This window comes from Apium graveolens, chromosome 1, assembly GCF_009905375.1.
Source record: "Apium graveolens cultivar Ventura chromosome 1, ASM990537v1, whole genome shotgun sequence".
Taxonomy (NCBI): Eukaryota; Viridiplantae; Streptophyta; class Magnoliopsida; order Apiales; family Apiaceae; genus Apium; species Apium graveolens.
In genome coordinates, this window is record NC_133647.1 from 126284566 (window position 1) to 126294198 (window position 9633).

The following is a 9633-nucleotide window of genomic DNA, read 5'->3' on the forward strand; positions in this document are numbered from 1 at the left end:
AATTCTTTTTAACCTTATAAGAACCTTTATGAACACCCTTGCGTATTGTGTTGAACAACCTATATCTTTCCTTTGTATACCTTATTCCGTAATGATCTCTAAGACTGATCTAATTCCTCAAGTTACGATCTTCATTTCATTTAATCTTGACCATAACATTGGTATTTGATTTTCTTGATCCAATTGATTTCTTTGAATCCTTGAAATTAAACATAAGAATGACTTTCGACTTGAAAGAGTCTAAATGATTTCATATTCTTGGTAATGATAAAATGAATTTAGTAAAACCTTTCCTTTCCAACACAAGGTTTTCTAAATGAATTCCTGATGGATTGGATTGAGACGTAGGAGACTAGTGGCACTAGTATAGTCATATAAGAGACTTGCGGGGCTAGTGTTAGGGCGGAAACACGTGCTAATAATACACGCAAGTATACGCGTTCGCAAGTAATATAGAATACTTTCTAGTTTGTTCCCACAGAGACTCAGACTAATTATTGTTTAATTAAACTCACGCACCAATGTATGATTACTTCTCAATGTTAAGACACTAACACTTAGAATTGTTGACTAAATATTAACTCCAATTAATTACTTAATTAATCACTTAAATAACACTTCAATTAACAATGTTAAAACACTCATGAGATCACAACTTCATTACTACTTCCTTCAATAGTTATTGTTATTACCCTTAGCATGCAATAGTGATGATATTAATCGAATAACACGAAACTGATAAAAGCCAACTTTCATTGTACTAATACCATTCTACCAAGCATCCACAATTAAGATAGAAGTTGAATAGGCATCAATCATGTTGAGTTCCTATATGTCTACAGAAATTGACAACATAATGATTTAAGCACAAGTTATTCCTTTTGATTACACAGGGCGAATAAAACTGTTAGAGTTACCCACTAATCATGCACATCATACATGAACCTATGCTAGCATGGCAAGTTCTAAATCTCAAGATCCACCATCGCTTCACAAGAGATTAACACCCTATCTTATATGTTCGCGACGCACATAAGACGAATATGCACAACCAATATTAGATATCATACAATCATCACACACTAAGGTATCAAACAATTAACTAAAGAATTCCATAATAAATCCGTTACGACCCCATGATCACGATTAGCCCATAATAGCACTTATCGTCATCATGGGTTCATATGAAATCATGATAAACAAACACAAGAGAATAATAACTAAACTAATTATATTAAATCAGAGTATGTCACAAGAGTAATTAGGTTCAAAGTAAGAAAACTAGCATCCAACGTTACAATGAAATAAGAATCACAAGAAAATATACTTCCTCTTTGTTGCTGTGTGCTAAAACGGTCTTCTTCCTTATCTCCTTCGCTCCTTGCTTAATACCACGATCCAACCTTGTGAAACGTCTCCAAATCTACTTATATAATAGTCCCATAAAACTCAGATTACATAGAAGTTGGAAGCCAAACAGAAGTAGAAGTCTAAAATATTTTATCAAAATAGCTGAGCGGGCGCTCAGCCTTCTGCGCGGCCGCTCAGGACCCTACTGGAAAATTCTTGAGTTTGCTCCGTTTCTTCGCTGTAATCTGCCCCTTTCTTTCCTCTCGTAATGGTGAACACATGCCAAGGCTTATTCTTGATGATTACTCCTCTGAAATGCAACTAATACCCTGAAATGCATAAACACTAGAAAAATGCATCAAATACACAAAATACTTGATTTCAAGGCACCAATTTAGGCTATTTTAAGACGTTCTAAGTGGTATAAAATGCCACTTATCACACCCCCAAACTTAAATCGATGCTTGTCCTCAAGCGTCACATACTCAAAAACAAATAAAAACATGCATGAATGCAATCTATATGAAATGTAGCGATCCCCCTTACTACGAACAAACCAACCAATTTACAACATCTCAACAAATGCAGTTAGGCGACTAAAGATCAATAAACTCATACAAACGAACATACAGCCAGAAACGTGGTGTGTGCAGATGCTTAACAGATATGCTTCGGAACTAGACCAGTTATTATGACTCAACTATCATCAAGGAAATCACATGATTATATAAAGAATAAAAAATTCTAGGCACAAAGTGACATATAACACTACAAGAATTCTGGAGCTTATTACGGAATCATGCTTTTTATTCACAACAACAATGCTTATTTTACCATGCAATGAGTGAGGTCCACAAAAGACTTATATAATGGTATCCATGTAGCGAGCGTTAGGTTAGCGGATCCCAGACTCTAAAAGCCTTAGGTCACTAGGCACAAAGTCCCCTAAGAACTTAATAACTCGAATACCAAAGAGCCCACTCGTGATCAATTATACATAAACACATACTTTTTTTTTTCTTTCTTTTTTTTCTTTTTTTTTTCTTCTTTTTTTTCAAAATTTATGAGCAAGTGCGTTTCGCTCCATCTTGCTCAACCCTAGACTACTCGCATAACATGCGAGCCGGCTACTAGCCAATTGACGCCTAGCCACAACTAGCAACAAATTCCATTTTTACTCCATTTTTTTCTTTTTCATGCCTTTATCACTAAGAACCTATTATCAAATTCTAAGCATAATAAATAGATTAACCTTGAAAATAATCAGATTATAACAACAATCTAGCCCTTAAGCATTCTCTAAGACTTAGTGAAAATACAAGTGCTTCTAGCATGCATGTCAACCTACACGACTCAATATCACTTTAATGCTATCACTACACTCGCATCAATATCACAAATCAGTCGATAAATCATCGTAAAAGGAATCATGGCATATGCATGAGCTATATGATATGACAAACAAATGACAAACAAATAAAGCTATATATATAAAAAAAACTATATGGCAAAAATTATGCAACTATATGAACTAACTATCATGTATATGCAGCTATATGACACACACAAAATATTCCTTAACTACCACCCCCAAACTTAAAATCTTCACTGTCTCCAGTGAAGGTAGTAGAAAGGAACACATGGTATACCTACTCAGAGTCATCATCATCATCACCCTCAGTGGGTGGAGTATCAGGCGGCGGGTATGCAGAGTCCTCGCCAAAAACTGGCCACTGGATATCAGCTCCAAGGCCCCGAAAAGCAGTCCCCAACACAAGGGTGAGCTCCTGAGCAAACCTGCTCTGTGTCTCTTACATGGCATCCATCCGCCGTGAAAGCCTCCTATACTGGGCATCATCCATCCCAGCACCCTCCTGAGCTCTCGAAGAACCAGCCTCATCACGTCTAGGCCTAGCCATAGTAGCACCTCGTGCTGGACGCCCTCCTGGAAGACGATAACCCAGCCCATTCTCCTCGGGCTCACCACTGGTCCACTCCTGCAGAATCAATCAGAGCGGCCGGCAACTGCAACTGCTCATGAGACGGCCAGTTTACTCCCACTGCTCGGCAAAGCTTCGTGACCGTGGATGCATAAGGGATGTTCATGTGCTTAGCTCCCCTCAAAAACTTCAGAATCCCTTGATAGATAAACTCACCAAGGTCCACATAGTACTCCTCATTAAGAATTCCCCACAACAACTGTGCTCTCTCGACTGTGACCTCCTGTCCTGAAGGTCCAAACTGTGCCCAGCCTACAGAGAGTAGCACAAATCAAATCCAAGTCAAAATCCTCAGCAGTCTTCTCATTCCAGTTCTCCTCCTCGGGCTTCCTCTCTCGCTGCCCAATCAAACGGCGAATCGCCGCTGGGTGATAATCAACCGTCAGCCCTCGGACCACAGAAAATCCATTCTTCTCGGCCTTCGCGTTCGCATAGAACTCGCAAACTACGCTCATCGGCACTGCTTCGGGCGACTCACAAAAAGCTATCTACCCCTTCTCTGCAATCATAGGTAGAAAATCACCATCCCTCCACGATGGTAAAAACCCTCTCTCCTTCAGAATCGGCTTTCCCAAAAGCCTAGTGTACTCCTCCTCCGCAGCTCTGTCATTCAACCGAGGCCTTGCAGCAGTACCCCTCGATGAATCAACAGTAGGGACTGTGCTGCTGCTATCAATAGTTCTTGCTCTCTTGGGTGCCATTGAATCTGAATAAAAGTGTTTAAGAACTGTGTTTTTGTGCTTGGGAGAGAGTTTGAGTGTAGAAGTTTTGTGGGAGATATGTAGGATAGGTTTATGTATATATAGGGTGTGGATTAGGTTAAAATTAGATTAGGAGTGGGGTTGAGGGATAAAATCATGGGATAATAAGAAAAGAATTTGTGGGTTTATGGGCTGTGATTTATTTTTTTATTTTCTGACTTTTTTGGATTTTTTATGACTTAAAAAAAATTCTGGCAGCCGACCCCTGAGCGGTCGCTCAGCAGAGCTGAGCGGACGCTCAGGGGGTCACTGGAATTTTTTTTTCAGTCTCGTTTTTCTGATTTTTTTTTGTTTTGGATAGGTTATTAACTTCTAAGGGTTCCTGTAACCACAAATCATAGGTTGCCTCCCACGCAGCGCTTCTTTTTCTTCATTAGCTTGACGTTGCGTACCTTCCTCAAGTTGACAATAAAATGGCACTAACCACTTCTCGGTTTGCCATTTCACATAGTAGTGCTTCAAATACTGACCATTAACCTTGAATGCTTGGTCCGGATCATTCTCAAAAATTTCCACCGCTCCATGTGGAAACACAGTTTTGACAATAAAAGTTCCAGACCACCTTGATTTCAACTTTCCAGGAAAAAGTCGGAGACGAGAGTTGAATAAGAGAACTTGTTGCCCCGACACGAATAACTTAGGATGTAGCTTCCTATCGTGCCACCTCTTCACCTTTTCCTTGTACATTTTGTTATTCTCGTACGCTTGAAGTCGGAATTCATCAAGTTCATTAAGCTGAAGCATTCTCTTCTTACCAGCTGCATCTAAATCCAGGTTCAACTTTTTCAACGCCCAATAGGCCTTATGCTCAAGCTCCGCAGGTAAATGACATCCCTTACCATACACCAGCTGAAACGGGGACATACCAAGTGGAGTTTTGTATGTTGTTCTGTAAGCCCAAACAGCTTCATCGAGCTTTAAAGACCAATCCTTCCTTGACGGACAAACAACCTTCTCTCAGAATGCGCTTGATCTCTCTGTTAGACACTTCCGCTTGACCATTTATTTGCGGATGATAAGCAGTAGCAACTCGATGATTCACATTATAACGCTGCATCATAGAAGTGAACTTACGGTTGTAGAAATGTGACCCTCCATCACTTATGATTACCTGAGGTGTTCCAAACCTTGTGAAAATCTGCTTATGAAGAAAATTCAGCACTGCCTTTGCATCATTTGTCGGTAGAGCTTTGACGTCTACCCATTTTGAGACATAATCGACTGCCAACAAGATGTACTGATTATTGCAGGACAAGACAAAAGGCCCCATGAAATCGATTCCCCAAACATCAAAGACCTCGACTTCAAGCATCACATTTAACGGCATCTCATCCTTTCTCATCAAATTTCCCACTCTTTGGCAACGAACACACCTTAAAACAAACTGATGAGCATCCTTAAATAAAGTAGGCTAGAAAAAACCTACTTGTAGAATACGAGCTGCCGTCTTCTCACCACCATAGTGTCCACCATAAACTATGGAGTGGCAGTCTCGTAATATCCCCTCCGTCTCACAGAACGGGATACATCTCCTGATGATCTGGTCAGCTCCCTGTCTAAATAAATATGGTTCATCCCACATATACCACTTCACCTTATGCAAAAACTTCTTCTTTTGAGCTGAGGTCAAATTAGGAGGCATTATATTGCTGACAAGATAGTTTACAATATCTGCAAACCATGGCTCTTCCTCCTGAACTGCGAACAACTGCTCATCCGGAAAAGATTCGTTGATCAATGTCTTATCTTGTGAAGTAGACTCGGGATTCTCCAACCTAGAGAGATGGTCAGCTACTTGATTCTCAGTACCTTTTCGATCCTTGATCTCTAACTCAAATTCCTGAAGTAAGAGCACCTAACGAATGAGTCTCGACTTCGAATCTTTCTTGGAAACCAAATAGCGAATGGCCGCATGATCAGTGAATACTGTCACTTTTGTCCCAAGTAGATAAGATCGAAATTTCTCGAAACCAAAGACTATAGCCAAGAGCTCCTTCTCAGTAGTGGTGTAGTTCATTTGGGCCCCATTTAAGGTCTTACTCGCATAGTAGACCACATGAAAGAGATTATTCTTGCGCTGCCCAAGAACTGCACCTACCGCATAATCACTCGCATCACACATCATCTCAAACGGCTCTGTCCAATCTGGTGCTGTAATAACTGGTGCAGTGATCAAACTCTTTTTGAGAGTCTCGAATGCAATTAAACATTCATCATCAAATTTGAAAGGCACATCTTTCTCAAGCAAGTTGCACAATGGCCTAGATATCTTTGAAAAGTCCTTGATGAACCACCGATAAAAACCCGCATGACCAAGAAAACTACGGATTCCTTTCACAGAAATAGGTGGTGGAAGATTTTCAATGACTCCCACCTTGGCCTTGTCCATTTCCAGACCCTTGCTAGAGACCTTATGCCCGAGAATAATGCCTTCACGCACCATAAAATGACATTTCTCCCAATTGAGCACCAAATTAGTTTCCACGCACCTTTTGAGTACGACACGAAGATTATTCAAACATTCATCATACGAATGTCCAAAGACGGAGAAGTCGTCCATGAACACCTCAACATTATTTCCAATCATGTCAGAGAATATCGCCATCATACATCTCTGAAAAGTGGCCGGTGCGCCACATAACCCAAACGAAACTCTGTGAAAAGCAAACGTGCCAAATGGACACGTGAAGGTAGTCTTTTCCTGATCCTCTGGTGCAATACAAATCTGATTATACCCTGAATAGCCATCCATAAGACAATAATACTCATGACCAGCCAACCTGTCAAGCATCTGATCAATGAATGGAAGAGGGAAGTGATCCTTCCTCGTGGCTTTGTTCAACTTTTGATAATCCATGCATACTCTCCATCCCGTAACTGTTCGAGTGGGGATGAGCTCGTTCTTCTCATTTGCTACCATAGTAATACCTCCTTTCTTAGGCACACATTGTACGGGGCTCACCCAAGAACTGTCAGAAATAGGATAAATGATGCCTGCATCTAGCCATTTCAGAATTTCTTTCTTCACCACCTCCTTCATGATAGGATTAAGTCTGCACTGCTGCTCAACAGTTGGCTTACTACCTTCCTCTAGCAGAATTTTATGCATACAATATGAAGGGCTGATCCCTTTGATATCTGCTATGGTCCATCCAATAGCTGATTTGAATTTTTTCAAAATCCTTAAGAGCTTGTCTTCCTCACTACCTGAAAGGTCAGATACAATAATAACAGGTAAAGTAGATGCATCACCTAAAAAAACATACCTCAAGTGTTCAGGTAATGGCTTGAGCTCCAAGGTAGGTGCTTCCTCTATTGATGGTTTGAGCTTTCCTTCAGCATTCTTGAGGTTAGAAGTACCAAGAGATTTAAATGGCATGTCCAGCTTTCGCTTCTAGGGAGAAGCATTCAGATATTGTAATTGCTCTTTGCCATCTTCATCATCACTGTCAAAATCCCCCACTAAGGCCTTTTCCAATGCATCAGACATTAGCATGTGATCGAGTTCTGAAGTAACCGCAGAATCAATCACATCCACTTTTAAGCACTCCTCATCTTCTGTAGGGAATTTCATTGCCTTGAACACGTTAAAGGTCACATCCTGATCTTGTACCCGCATAGTAAGTTCACCTTTCTGCACATCTATCAAGGTATGGCCAGTAGCCAAGAAAGGTCTTCCCAAGATTATGGGAATCTTCTTATCTTCCTCGAAATCCAGAATAACAAAATCTGCAGGAAAGAAGAGCTTATCCACCTTGACTAGCACATCCTCCGCTATGCCCCTTGGGTAAGTAATAGAACGATCAGCCAATTGTAGAGACATGTATGTGGGTTTTGGATCAGGCAAATCCAACTTTTTAAAGATCGACAACGGCATCAGATTGATGCTTGCTCCCAAATCACAAAGGCACTTGTTAAATGATAACTTGCCAATGGTGCAAGGAATGGTGAAACTACCTGGATCTTTAAGCTTTGGAGGTAACTTTTGTTGCAGAACAGCGCTACATTCTTCCGTTAGAGCAACGGTCTCAAGGTCATCCAGTTTCACCTTCCTTGAAAGAATACTCTTCATAAACTTCGCATAACTAGGCATTTGCTCCAGAGCTTCAGCGAAAGGTATATTGATGTGAAGTTTCTTGAACACCTCCAGAAACTTACCGAACTGTTTATCCAGCTTTTGTTGCTGCAATCTCTTAGGGAAAGGTGGTGGAGGATAGAGCTGTTTCTCCCCTGTATTACCCTCAGGCAGAGTGTGTTCAACAGTAGTCTTCCTTGGTTCCGCCGCTTTCTCCTTTTGCTTAGCTTCTTCATCTCTAACTTCAGCTTCTCCTTCTTTTGCCTTTTCAGCGTCAGCAACTTTCCCAAACCTTAAGGTAATAGCCTTGACTTGCTCTTTAGCTTTCTTCCTGCCTGGTACTTCCGTGTCACTGGAAAGTGTGTCAGGTTGATGATTGAGCACTGCATTGGCTATTTGACCGATTTGATTTTCCAAGGTCTTGATAGAAACCGCCTGACTCTTGCATAACAGCTTAAGTCCTCAAAATCAGCACTAGTAGGTGCAGCTGCACTTCCCTGTTGAGGATATGATTGCCTTTGAGCATACTGCTGTGGTTGCTGGAATCCAGGTGGATTAAACTGTTTACTCACACCTTGCTGATATGGTGGCTGAATAGCATTCTGATTATTACCCCAGCTGAAATTTGGATGATTTCTGTTGTTAGGATGATAAGTAGCTGGCACAGGCTGTTGTTGTTGCTGATAATTATTCATATACTGAACAGATTCATTGACAAGAGAACACTAATCAGTAGCATGAGAACCTGCACAAAGCTCACAGACCATAGCTATTTGATTAACTCCATATGTAGCTAGAGAATCAACCTTCATCGACAGCGCTTGAAGCTGTGCTGCAATAGCGGTGGCTGCATCGACTTCCAGAATACCTGCTACCTTCCCAGGAATCATCCTCTGAGTTGGGTTTTGATGCTCATTTGCAGCCATAGTCTCGATAAGATTATAAGCCTCAGTATAGCTTTTGGCCCATAAGGCGCCTCCAGCTGCTGCATCGAGCATGGGCCGAGATTGGGCCCCCAAACCATTATAGAAACCAGTGATCACCATCCAATCGGGCATTCCATGATGTGGACACTTTCTCAACATTTCCTTGTAGCGTTCCCAAGCTTCGCATATAGATTCTGTAGGTTGCTGCGCAAACTGAGTAAGAGCACTCCTCATAGCAGCAGTCTTTGCCATCGGATAAAACTTTACCAGAAACTTTTGCGCAAGATCTTGCCAAGTAGTGATGGACCCAGCTGGTTCAGAATGTAACCAGTCCTTAGCTTTGTCCCTCAATGAGAATGGGAAAAGCCTCAGCTTGATAGCCTCATCAGTCACGCCATTATACTTGAAAGTGCTGTAGATCTCGACAAAATTCCTTATGTGCATGTTGGGGTCTTCAGTCGCAGCTCCTCCAAAAGAAACAGAATTCTGCACCATCTGAATAGTGCCCGGCTTGATTTCAA

At 41.2% G+C, this 9633-nt stretch overlaps 1 non-coding gene across 1 annotated transcript; it reads left to right on the top strand.

The window, feature by feature from the left end:
• The first annotated feature begins 9242 nt into the window (after nucleotides 1-9242).
• On the top strand, nucleotides 9243-9349 carry LOC141680104 (small nucleolar RNA R71). The gene has a single exon (XR_012558265.1). It is a non-coding gene; the product is annotated as a small nucleolar RNA R71 (small nucleolar RNA).
• The last annotated feature ends 284 nt before the right edge of the window (nucleotides 9350-9633 follow it).